Raw genomic sequence first — 14,268 nt, forward strand, 5'->3', positions numbered from 1 at the left:
CCACTATCTAAAATTTGAAAAATTAGAAAATATCAGAGGTCAGTGTAATAATATGCAAACTCTTTTAGACGGTATATGAGAAAAAAAATGACAGCTATCCTACAAGGTCAAGGCTAGCTCATAATCACATCTTTAATCCAGTTTGTGGGAAAGGAGAGAAAGAGGAAGCCCAGGTCAGGCAATTTCCTTTCAAGTAATGAATCAGAGGTTACACTAATTGCTTCACTCCTCTTTCTTTGGTGATAACTTTATGACATGGCCACGCCTAATTAAGAGTAAGGGCAGGAAATTTAACCTTTAGCTGAGTGTTTATGTGCTCAGGTAAATTCACTGACTAATACAGAAAGATAAGGTTTTTATTGACAATATGTTCAAAAGCCAATTTCATAATCTTAAATTTATATCAGAAATACCTAATGAGGTTTCTGTTTCTTGGCCTCCATAGTCCTCCTAGCCTCCAGAACCAATTGTCTATGACGCAGAATTTCTACTTCTAAGAATATGAATTTATTTAACAAATATTGAGTAAACTCCTATTTTATGCCCAGAACTTTTCTAATAGCTAAAGACATGGTTTTGAAAAAAAAATAAATTTTATTGCTGCCCTTATGGAGCTTATGTTATACTGGGGGGCCTGATGATAAAGTTAAGGATAGATACCACAAAATAAGGACAAATGTTAGTGAGAATAAAAGGAGACAGCACTCCCTCTTTAAATATTTCATACTCAAGGCAAAATTGCAAACAGAGAAATTCTGCATGATTCTTAGATAATAATTATGTATCTTTTACAAAAGTTCATGAAATAGTCACAAAATTAACAGTATATAACACTATAAATTAAGCCTCTTTAATTCCAAAAAAATAAAAATGGAGATAGATGATATTTTCTGTTTATAAAAAACATGAAGAAATGTCTCAAATTTAGAAAAACAGTAAAACATTTTAAGGAACTCTAGAGTAAGAGGCAATATACACTGAAATTTCAGTATTCATAGAAATCAACTGTAATGAAAATAAATATCAGAACCTGTAGACTACAGCTGATGCAGCGATCAGAGGAATATCCATAATCTTAACAATGTATGTCAATGAAAGAAAAAAGAATAAGAGAAAATTAAAATAGGCATCTTATTGAATTCAGTAAGGAATAATAAAATGAACAAAAGGAAAGCAGAGTAATGTATTAATAAAAATTAAAAAAGAAATGAATGAATTAGAAAAAGTAGTACTAGAACTAATAATTCTAAATTATGATTCTTTGACTTAAAAAAAGTAAAATAGGCAACTCTTTAGCTAACCTAATCAGAAGAAACACAGAAAGCACAAATGCATAAAATAAGAAATGCTAATAGAGTAATAATCATATGAACAAATAAAATTAAAACTACCATAAAAACATTTTTTGAACTTAATGCTAATATATGTGAAAACTTGAGGGAAATGAGTGAAATAAAGAATTTTCTACAAAAAGCACTTTACCAAAACTGACCACAAAATTGATAGACAATCACAACAGACTAATTTTCACAGAATAATTTAAGAAAATTATTAAAGAGATTATCTCATTGGACAAAAATGAAAACAAAAATAAAAATCCAGTTTAGAAGATTTCACTAGAAAATTCTAGCTTTTAAAGAGCAACAATTTTACTTCAGAGAACAGAAAATAAATACTAACAAAAGCAATTTAATTTCAATGTAGCTATTTTAACACCTATACTAAAAATTCAAATAATAACACAAAAATAAAATGATAGATCAAGACAACTTAGGAAAATTGATGTAAAAATCAACATACAAAATTAAAAATCCAACAGGACATTAAAAAAACAAATGCGTAGTGAGTGAGTAGTTTATTTCGGGAATGCAAAGATGGCATAGTAATAAAAAATCTACTAATTTAATTCGTCTTCATAGTAGATCTAAGAAAAATATTTACTGACTCTATAAAATGCTGAAAGATATATGGCAAACTTCAAGAAACTCTTGATTTAAAAAAATCCTTAACAAAATAAGAATGTATGGATATTTTCTTTATATAATAAAATATATCTACCTTACCCTAAAAGACAGAATCATGTTTAATGAGGAAATACCAGATGCATTCTCACTAAAATAAGGAACTAGATACATATATACACTATTGCTGTTATTGTTTAATATTATTTTGGAGATACTAGCTAAAACAATAGATGAGTGAAAGAAATTAGTTATAAATTAGAAAGAGAGAGGTAAAACTATCCATATTTGCAAATGACATTATTGTCTTCATAGAAAACCCACAAAAATCAACTGGAATACAAAAGGTATCATAAATTAATAAATTTGTGAGATGCAAAATGATATACAGAAAGCAATAACTTTCATATATATACACAACTATCAGTAAAGTTGTTGTCATCTGGAATAAATAACAATGAAAGAAGTCAAACATTTATAGTAGCAACAAAAATGACAAAATATTTAAGATAAGTATTAAAAGTGGTAGGTAAGTTCTACATAAAGAGAATCCTTTAAAATCACTCTTGTGGAACATAAATAGGGTGAGAAATATATACTGTCTGAATAGAAATTGTCAAAAAAAGGGAAACTTCAAGTAGTTTTAATGAGAATTTATCTTATTGTGAGTCAAGATGTCCATCTTTTCCATTCATAGTTTCTATTTATCTATCTATCTAAAATAGAATTTCTAAGACATTAGAATATATTGCTAATTTCTATATAAGAAACAGTAATTACATTTGGATGTGGGGTGAAAATTGGACAAATGAAGCACAGAGGTGGAAGGGGTATTTTTACTGTATAGTTTATATAAAATACACTTTTAATTTTGAACCACACGAAGGGTTGAATTGTGTCCTCTTAAAAAGATGTGTTGAAGTCCTAACCCTAGAATTTCAGAATATGACCTTATTTGGAACTAAGGTCATTGAAGATGTGATTAATTAAGCTAAGATGAGGTCATACTGGAGAAGGGTGGACCCCTAATTCAATACGACTGGTGTCCTCAGAAAAAAAGAGACATAGACACACAGACACACAGGGAGAATGCCATGTGATGCTGGAGGCAGAGATTGGAGTTGTGCTCCAGAAGGCCAGGAACACCTGGGCCTACCAGAGCTGGAAGAAGCAAAGAAGCATCCTTCCATAGAAACTTCAGAGGGAGCACAGTCCTGACAACACTTTGACTTTGGACTTCCAGCCTCCAGAACTCAGAAATGTGAGACAATACATTTCTGTTGTTTCAAGCCACCCAGTTTTTGATCATTTGCTTCAATATCCTAAAAAATAGATACAAGCACCTGACTATTTACACACACACACACACACACACACACACACACACACACGAACACTCTTAAATGTTATATGATGGCAACAGTTTGAGTAGGTAATGAATTTATACAGTACTTTTCACCTCATATTGGATCCATTCTTCACATTTGAGTTTTATGTACAATTAGGCTCTATTAAGCTAGTAAGAGAGATGTATTTGCTTTTGAAACTTAGAGAATTAATAATGATTTAACAAAAACCACTAAATCTACTCTCTTACAGATTATACCTTGTTCACTTCTTTTCTGTATGCATAATTTTATATCAATTATGGTAAGACTTCACAGGATATTATACTAAAGACGCACCTTGTAGAATAGAATCTCTATAAAGCAGTCTACTGTTAAAGCTTAAAATACTAAATAGAACTAGCAGGATTTGGGGGGGGGAATTACAGGTTTCACATATTTATATTAGAATATGTGGTGTTCTGGGATAAAGGAGAATCCATTAAGATTTATTATTTTCCATTAAAAGCAAAAAGCATTCTCAAGGAGACTGTTGTTAAAAAACTGACTTGATTTAAAGAGGAAAGAGACTGTATAAACACATGAATCACCAGAAGATGGTTAATCAGCTTTGTGTGACTCATAAGAATTCTTTAATACCTGCTAATAACATGCATTTGACATCATATGTATAGGGACTACTATTGAATAGAATAAAAATCCTATAAGCTGCATTAAAGTGTCACTTGTTGAAAATCACTTTAGATGTTTGTTTAATATAAGAAGTCTTAACCAAATGTGCTCTCATATTTGAAACCCACCTTACATATGACCTCATAAATGAATCTGTCTGTGCTAGGTGGTCAGCTTCCTTCTTGACAGATTGCCGAATTCCTAAATTCTGAAAAGTAGGGCAGCTGAGACTTTGGGGAGAGAACAGAGTCCTCATTTTGATATGATACTGGATATTAACTCAAGCTGTACTATTTGAAAGGGAGCTGTAGTATAGGAGATACAGCATTGGAAAAGGAAACAGGGAGCTGGGACCGAAAAGTCTAAATCTCAGTAAATCACTTCACCTCTCACAGCATCATTGTGCTCATCTATAAAAGAGAAATAACAGTACCAAGATAATTCATGTTGTGTGTTTTCTCCAATACACAAGGTTATTTGGGGGATCAAAGGCGCATGTGAAAGTGCTTCACTATTTGTGAAATTACATATATGAAATGTTATCTTTCAATTTTACAAAGAGGTGGTTTTTCTCTCTTAACTAAATATATTTTTCAGATGAATAAAAGAAAGAGGTGACATGAATGCAAGTCAACCATGTGGCATTGTGTATTCAATCAAATCAAGCCTACAAAACCATATTTTTAAGATGGTTGTATATATAACATTGCATTCATAACATTAAGTTCATTTTCCCATGAACTTATGCAAACTCCTATTTTGCATAATTATATTTTAAAATATATCTGTTGATATTAGCCAGAGCACTTTGAAAAATGCACTAGCATTTAATGCAGCGATATTTAAGAAGTGGAAATAAAAATAAATATAGATCACACATAAGGGAATTGGCACTTAAAATTCTAAGTACACCATTTTTAAAAAACGAGTCTGAATAACATTAATACCTTATATTAGGATAAAATTTCATGGCTTAAAAAAGTATTTCCACTTGCATTACTCTATTTGATTTTCACACTCACCCTGTGTAGTTATTTATATTGTTTCGCTGATGAGAAAATGGAGATTTTGAGAGGTTATCTAGGATATCACTGCCAGTGAATGACAGAACTATAGTAAAAGTTGGTTTTCCTGGTTCCTAAGTCATCATACTAAGCATCATGATTACTTGATTCAAAGTTATGTATTGGGATACACTATATGCCAGCTTTTTCATATTTTAAGTAGAAAATTTTTTCACATAACTGATTTTTTTTATTGTTGATTTTCAAATTGTGTTTCATTAATCCAATAAAATAAATGGCAATAGTTGTACATATCTGGGTGTATTCCTGCCACTGTGGGTTTGCTTGCTAGCTTTTTTTTACTGTTTTCAATATTGCAAATTGTAAATGGTAGCTACATGTCCTAAATGAGAAGATATTTAAGTCAGAGTGAGTAATTTTAAGGAGTTAGTTTCCTGCAGGGATCTGAGATTGAAGAACAAACACTTGGAGAAATGGTGGGGGAAGAAGCCTACCTGCTGTGCGAGTCCCTTTGTTTCCACACTGTTCCAGGATGCTAAATAGACCAGGATATGGCTGCGGCTGTTCATCCAGCCTGAATTAAAAATGCAAGGATCCACACAAGTAAAAGGGAATGAGATTGGGAGCAGAGCATTCATTCCGGAAATTCTAACCATCATGACATTTTCTATTTGTGCAAACAGAGGTAGTGTGGGTTGGCACGAATGCTTCCCTGAGAGTCACTGACTCTACTCGCTGAGACTGGGCAGGTGACATCTCCTTTCCAGTCTTCACTCATTGCTTCTGCAATGTAAGGGTAGCGGGCTTCTCTAGAGTATCTCTAGAGTTCTTTTGAAGTTTTTGTTTACCTTGTACAGCATTATCCTTCTGACTTAACAGCCTTCCTCTCGCTTTCTAACTTTCCTCAGTCTGGTGAATTTGTACACATCCTGTAAGACACAGCCATAGCTCAAATGCAACCTCTCCGCTAACATTTCCCTGACACCCCTAGGAACAAGTTCCCATAAGTTTCTTCTACATTCAAATGTTATCTACCCTCTAGTGTTACATGATAATGTAATGTAGCATATTCACTTAAGAAAGCTGTCTTCCCTCTCGAAGTGAGTTTACTGGTGGCAAGGGACTGATCATATTTGTCTCTGTGTGCCCCTTGCATATTAAATTCCATTGCAAACTAAACGTGATCTAGAACAGATACTAAATAAATGTCTGTCGAAATGGTATTATTAAGTTTCTCTTTAGTGGACAGCATATGCTAAGGGGTCTACCTTGTGCTGAACAAATAGGCCTAAAAGACACTTGGTAATAATGTACATTCTCTTCTAAAACCTGTTCAAAAGGAATGAGCTGAAGAAAGATATGAGGAGGTGTTCCCTTAATGTTAAAAGTAAATGCATGGTAACTGAACTGTAGAATATTTCAGTTACAAAGCAATTAGTGCCTTCATGCCAGTAAGATCCCCCCCCCTCAGGCTTTAAGAAATGAGGATTTCATACACTCAGTCCCTATTGGATGCAGCAGACATTGGGCATAAAAATCCCCATGCCTTATGTAATAAGATGCAACTCAACATATATTGGCTAAAAATGACTGAATTTTTAAAATTTATTCTTTGAGCTTTTCCATTATTGATTTTAGAAATATTTTAACAGGGATGTCAAATCCATTATTATTTCAAACTGAATCCTCTTTTATCATTTCTACCATTTGGCCATATAGAAATCCTAATTGGCATACCACTTTAATTAGCCCTAGAGAGTATCCGAAAATCACACTATCTAAAATATATCAATTCATAGGTGTAAGTTTCTCCTGTATATATAAAGGAAACTTTGACTTCAATAAATGAAGAATACAGGCTTCAGATAATTCATTGAGAAGATGCTTACTTCCTGGCTTTTTCACAGAACACATTTTCTTTCCTTTTGTTTATAAATCTTTCAGCACCTTGTGAATCTTAATTGCCTGATGTTATAATTCAAGGCGGACATATAATAGCAGGCTTTGTGACAGGTAAGTGCATACAATGAAATGGAGAAAAAGGAAGGCAGAGCATTGAGGGAACAAATTTTAAAACCCATAGATATTAGCTGTCTTGAAACCACACCTCCACATTCATGGCCAGCTCACACCCCTGTCCTGTATGTCCCACTTAACCCCTTCAAGAAGCCTGATGTATAGACCACTTGTGTCCACACATTACAAAAATATATGTTCAAGGAAATAAGGGTAAGGTCTGTTACTTCACTGCTTTGATTTACGTAGAGATTGAATTCACTAAAGCTTAGCTCAGTTTGATGGAGAACCTGAAGTGCAGATCTGATTTAGGTTTCCAGATCAAAAATAGTATTAACTCATTCAAGTTATGAGTAACTTCACCAAGAGCAACTGCCCTAGGTCATAATTTACAAAAGTGTTTGGTTTAAATTCTCCTTCATTTGTGGGTGCTTATATAGGTAGGGGAAGGTGAGGAAGGTTAGGGGCATGGGCCGGCTTAGACCAATTAATTAGCTCCTGTCATAGTGATTAGTTTAGAGGTATGGAGATGGCCTAAAGTGGTCTAATCTACGTGACTGATGGGACTTTTGATGTGGTTTATTTCAGAACTTAAAATCAACACAGAAGTGATAAATTTCAGGAAAATAAGACCAAGATTAGAAATGAATGAGTTCTAAGGCTTATGCCTTATAACCATCACCATGCATCCATAAATCTCCAAACCAAAAGATATCTCATATCTTGCAAACTTAGTCACTGGCACCATTTCCTCAGGGGCTGAAATAATTCACAGGTTGTTGTATTAAAGTGCTTTCGACAAGCGTATGTCATAAGGAATGATTTAAAATATACTTCAAGGCACTTAATATGCCAAAAAACTTTTACTGTTAGGGAAGGAAAATGAACACATATAACCAAAGTATGAATAAATAGGACAATTAAAAAAGAATTGCACAATGTATTTTGATATATTTGATTCAGAAAAAAAAAATTCCCCAAACTTTAGAAAGTGACCAAGATACTGTATTTGAAAAACAAGAAAGGTACAACATGGGAGACAGTTTGTTTGAACTTATGCACTAGAGATGGCTTAAATGGTATAGGAATATAAGATATGAAGTGAATTTGAAACTAAAGTTTTAATTAATTGAGGCAAGGCTTGAGTGATGAGCTCATAAAGCTCATAGAATTTTTTTGTCAGGCAACTTATTAAACTACTCCTCTGTTATTAACTGGCAGAAGCTAGTATTAGTGCACCTGCCTCCCTCGTATTCTCCTTCTGAAAGAAATAGTGGGAAGGAAGGAAGAATATGAAATGAGGAATCAGAAAAAGTGGACTAAGTCCTAGTTCTGCAAATTATAGGAACTATAACCTTGGATAATTCATTTAATTTACTTGCATCTGTGTGTTCTCATCTATACAGCGGAAATAATGTTAATACTCTCTAAATCTGGTTTTTAGTCAAATACAATAATACACAGCAAATTACTTTTATTATTATAAAAGCAATAGCAAATTATTTTTATTATTATATAAAATATTACATATTACATGATATCAATAAATATGGAACACTAAAGTGGCATGACTGAAAATCATCTATATGCATACAACCTTGAGATATTATGTTAATGTTAATGCATTTCTCTCTTTTGATGCATTTTTTAATATAATTGAGATCATTCTAAATATGCAGTTTTCCATTTTTTAGTTTGATTTAATGTGTTATAATAATTTCCTTAGGACTTTAGAAATATTTTCTAACATAATTTTAGTGGCTACATATTTATGGTATTAATTTATTTGTTCAAGTAATATTTGTCTATTTAGGTCCTTTCTATTTTTTGTTCTATGTAATGATTCAGTGAAAATCTTTATGTATAAATCTTTCATTCAATTTTAGTTTATTTCTCCAGACCAATTCCCAGGAGTAGAATCATTGGCTCAAAGACTATGAGCATGTTTTCATATGGTCATGCACACTGCCAAATTGTCCACAGAAAATTTAAACCACTTGTATATCCACGAGGTCATTATGAGAGTATCCATGTAAGAGCAACTCTGCTGACATTTTGCCCTTGAAATGTTCAGATTTCATTTAAGTTATTTTATTTTGCATATCTGATTATTCTGTAAATCTTTGATTATTCATAAAATAAAACATCTTAATAAAAGGTCTTTGGAGTAGTAAAATGTTATATAAATGATACTCTTATTTAAAGCCATTTATTACCACTTCTCTGCTGTCAGCACTGCACTTAGAGGTGCCTGGCTATGCCCTGCGCCTTGTCTTTAGATAACTGTAACTCTGCTATACCATGATACATGGTTCAGTATTCTGACTCCTCAAACCTTGTAATAAGCATTGAATTTACTTGCTTTGGATTTCTGACTTGACTGATGATCTACGAGAACTTATTCACTCAACCACATTTCTCCAAGGCCCATAGTTCACTTATTGACCTCTCTGAGGATACTCACCCCCCTGAAGGGGCATCATACAAATATTATGAAGTTGCTATTATTGGGGCCAATTAAATTCTGTGAAGATATTAGAGATGTTACTTGTTCAATCGTGTGGTGGCTAAGGGCAAAATGAGATTAGTATAAGGGAGCTCACTTCACATTCTTATTTCCCATGGGAAATCATATCAAGTTTAATTTTGCTTACACGAGTTATTTGAATAATTATATTGAAAACATAATTTTCAAATGTGTAGATCCTATTAGTGGCAGAAAATCAAGACAAGCAGCAAATTAAGATTTACAATGTGACCTAGACTGTGCCGATATGAAATCCAGGCAAATGTTGCATTCAGCCAAATCTATCAACTCACGGAAAATATCAGTCCAACCAGCTTTTTGACTGAAGCAACAGGTAAGTGGACAAAGCTGGCTGACCCGATAGGACCTGGCTTGTCAGGAATTAGTGTGAATAAAACAGCTAGCAGGACACAGTGTGTCCTATGTTTAATTCCTGGTCCCTGACTGGCTCTTTCCTGGATTATTGGCTTTTATACTGATCCCCAGAAACCATCTCTGGCTTTCCCCACAAGCCACCTTACTTTTTTTCCTGGACTGCCATTCAGAGGTGTTCACTGATAGGAGCTAACTTTGCTTAACATTCTTTTGTTACCCTTTCTAAAATATATTTCTTATTTTCCTGCCCTATCTTGTGAAAATGTAGACACTGTTTTATAATTTTCCTCTGGCAAGCTACTACTGTTCAGATTAATTCCTTCTGATCCCAGCAAAGACTATAAAGCAATTTTATTGCTCAAATGGAAGCAAATTCTAATTAATATACCAATTTTCATTTTTATGAGACTGTGGGTACCTATATAACACTAAACAACACCAATGAACCAACAATGAAGCCACCCGAGGTAGCTTTGTGATTAACCTTTGGTGATTTTAAACAGTGCCCCTCTGCATGCATTCATAAAATGAACAAAGCTTGATTATATGTCTGGCCTTTCCCACCACTCTCCACAGTGCTTCTCTCCTTCTCCCCCAAGAATGCAGTGCTCCCACAATCTCCTTTCTCTTATGATATGAAATATATCTTTTAGTATAAGATCCCATTAACTTCCTCACAAAATGAGGTGTAAGAAATGATGAGGTTGAATGTAGGCCTCATCTCAAGAGAACTGGACTATTAACAGCTGAAGATAGTATCACTTAAATCAAGGTAATAAATGCCTAGTTCCATGATGGCAGACTCTTGGCACTTATGCCAACTGCTCTTCCCTCCCACATCCATAGCAGTCATTACTAATCATAACACTCTTTACTGCTGAGGCAGGAAGCATCCTCCTCAGAACCTTTCTCAACACAGTGCTTGAGGCAGTGACTGCTAACTAATCAGAACTGGTAATTAAAATGGAACTTATTTGCTATCTCTGGTTTTAATGAAACTCTTTTTAGGTTTGAGAAATATGGCTGATAGACGTGTTTGGAAGAATAGTCATTTCCTCTGAAATTATACCACATAGATAACTGAACATATTCTGTGTGTGTGTGTGTGTGTCTGTGTGTGTGTGTGTGTATGAATTTATTTCTCATCTTTCTATTGAGATCTCTCAATCGCAGAATGGAAAAAAAAGTGTATTTTTATTTGTTTTTGTTTTTGTTTTGCATCAGATAGACATGAGTTTAAATTTCAGCGCTGTAACTTAATTTATGACCCTGGTAAAGTCATTAAACTTTCTCATTGTATGGTCATAGCAGGTATTAAACTTTTATGTTTACTATTCCTGAGCTCTCCTCAAAAATAAGAAAAAAATTCTGGCGCATTTAACCCTATTGCAAAGGGTGAAAAAATGGTATAAGAAATAAAAAACAGGGGGAAAATCTTATAATCTTATAATGATTTGATCACCAGATCGGAGTCACAGAGCTGTAAGGGACTAATCAGTGGCTTAGATTGGAGAGGCCAAGGTATTGCTTCTGCTTGCCATATGCACTACTGTTGTTTGATCACTTTCTTTGACCCAGTTTTCTTTGTCTCTCAGTTCTTAAGTGGTACCAAATTATAGGGAAGAACTTCCTTGCTCACTCTTTCAACATAAAACAGAATTATTCTAAATTTAGATTTCCCTCAGATGTTTCATCAGTCTAGATTTTCAGTCTCTATGAAATAAGTCTCATCCCAGCTTTTTATGTCAGATATAAATTATAAAGCAGTCAAAAATGACCTGGCATCCTTAGTGCATTGATATTTTTCAGCTTTTATCACTATTTTACTTCAAATAGGTTATGCTTGGAAGACATTGACCATCTTCAGAATCCTCTGATTTTATAATAATTCTTGCCTCCCTGACAAGATGACTCACTAGGACCATGACCTAAGCCCCATGCAATTTTCCAGTATTTTCCTGTTTCTTAACAAGCCTTTACATTTGCATAATATTTAATAATCCAGGAAGCACTATCCTTCACTGTTTTTGACTCTTTTAACTATTCTATGTGGAGTAACCAGAGCCAATATTATCACCTTTTGGCATATAAAAGAAACTAAGCTCAAGCAAGGGTAAATATTGTATGTGCAGTCAAAATGCTAATAGACAGTAGAGCTCAGAGTAGAAACAAGTTCTATATGAAATTTCAAATTGTGAGCACATCCTAATACATAAAACATACCCAGAGTACAATTTCAGTCAACAGAACCAATAAATATGATATCATTTTCAGATCAGAGGAACATCAAAACCCCCTCAATCTCAATTTAACTTTGATTCTGGTCAGTGTGTTCTCTTTCTTACTTTCACCCCAAGTTAAATGCACTGTGCCAAGATCTCAGAGAAGTCTTTAATTGAAGTAGGAATAAGAGAATTCTCTATTACACATTCAGAAATCCATGAAACATTCCAAATTCCTGTCAGCAGACAATCTCTGGGAATGCAAAAAAACCTGCTGTATTGTATGTTGCTAAAATAAAGAGCATAGCCATCCAATGATTCCGATTAATGCCATGGTCCTCTTTAGGTCAAGGCTATGGATTGGGATCTTGGAAATACAGCAAATTCCCATGAATTACCATGAGATTTTATTTGTCTTATCAAAGTTCCCTGAATAATGATTCACTACCAAGCTATGAACTTATACAACAGGAAGGGCTTTAAAAATTCACATCCTCAAAAGCTGGAATGAAAAGTATGAAAAATGCTAGAGAACATATCATGAAAGATGTGAGTATGATGAGGCCAAGATGAGTGATTGTGTTTAAACATTTCTATGGTCTGTGTATTTTGAGGAGAAAGAGAAAGATACTAATTCACTTTAGATTTTTTTAATGTACATGTATATATTAAAAATAAAGGTAAAACACAACGCAATAAAACAAAAAACCACCACCACGATCACATCAGGAAAGCTAAGCATAATCACTACAGATTTAGAAATCAAATGACTAGCTTCAAAAGCAGGTCTGAGAACAGTGAAAAAATAAAGACAGTAAAAGGATCACAGCTGAGATGAACTTATCCGGGTGCCAGCTCTTGAATAAACCTACTTTCCAACAGGACAAGTAATAACAAATGTTGGAGAGGATGTGGGGGAAAAAAGAACCCTCATACACTACTGGTGGGACTGCAAAATAGTACAGCCACAATCAGAAAACAGCATGGAGTTTCCTCAAAACACTAAGAATTGATCTGCCATATGATCCAGCAATCCCTCTACTCGGTATTGACCCCAAAGACTTGAAAACTCATATCCAAAGAGATATTTGCACACCGATGTTCATAGCAGCATTATTCATGGTGGCCAAGATATGGAAGCAACCGAAGTGTCTCCTACAATAGATGATTGGCTAAAGAAGCTGTGGTACATATATACAATGGAGTGTTACTCAGTCATAAGAAGAGATGAAATACTGCCATTTGCAACAACATGGATGGACCTCAAGATAATTATGCTAAGCAAAATAAGCCAAACAGAAAAGTTGAAAATCACATAATATCACTTATTGTGGAATATAAACCTAAAAGCAATAAATGAGCAGGACAAACAAACAGAGACACATGGACTATAGGATAGTGGTTACTAGTGGGGTGGGGGAGGAGGAGAGAGGTAGGTAAAGGGGGTCAAATATAGGGCTTAGAGGGAGGGTGAAGCAGGTAAAGGGGATCAAATATATGGTAGCTAAAGGAAACTGGACTTTGGGTGGTGAGCACACAATATTCTATGATATTCTATGATACAGATGTCAAATGATAATGTACATCTGAAAATTATATAATTGTATTAACCAACGTTATCCCAATAAACTTAATTTAAAAAAATAAATAAAAGTGAATGGCACACATACTGCTTTCGATGGCCTAGACACAGCCAAGAAAAGGATCTGTGAGCCTGAAGATAGGTCAATTGAAGCTTTCCAAACTGAAATACAAAGTAAAAGAAGGAATGAAAACAGCAGAATATTCAAGATCTGTGATCATCTCAAAATGTGTAATATATATGTAATTAGAATACCAAAAAGAGAAGGAAGAGAGAAGAGAGCACAAAAAAATATTTCATATAATGATGAAGAGAAACGTTCCAAAATTAATAAAATACCAAATCACAGATTTGGGAAACTCATTGAATATCAAGCAGAATAAATATCAAATAATCCACACCCAGGAAAATCATATTCAAACTGCAGAAAACCAGAGGCAAAGAGAAGATCTTGAAAGAACTCAGAGGGGTAAAAACATCTCATCTATAGAGGAAAACCTTAAGAATGACATCATACTTCTGTCAGAAGCCATGCAAGCAAG

This window comes from Rousettus aegyptiacus, unplaced genomic scaffold (genome assembly GCF_014176215.1).
Source record: "Rousettus aegyptiacus isolate mRouAeg1 unplaced genomic scaffold, mRouAeg1.p scaffold_m13_p_9, whole genome shotgun sequence".
Taxonomy (NCBI): Eukaryota; Metazoa; Chordata; class Mammalia; order Chiroptera; family Pteropodidae; genus Rousettus; species Rousettus aegyptiacus.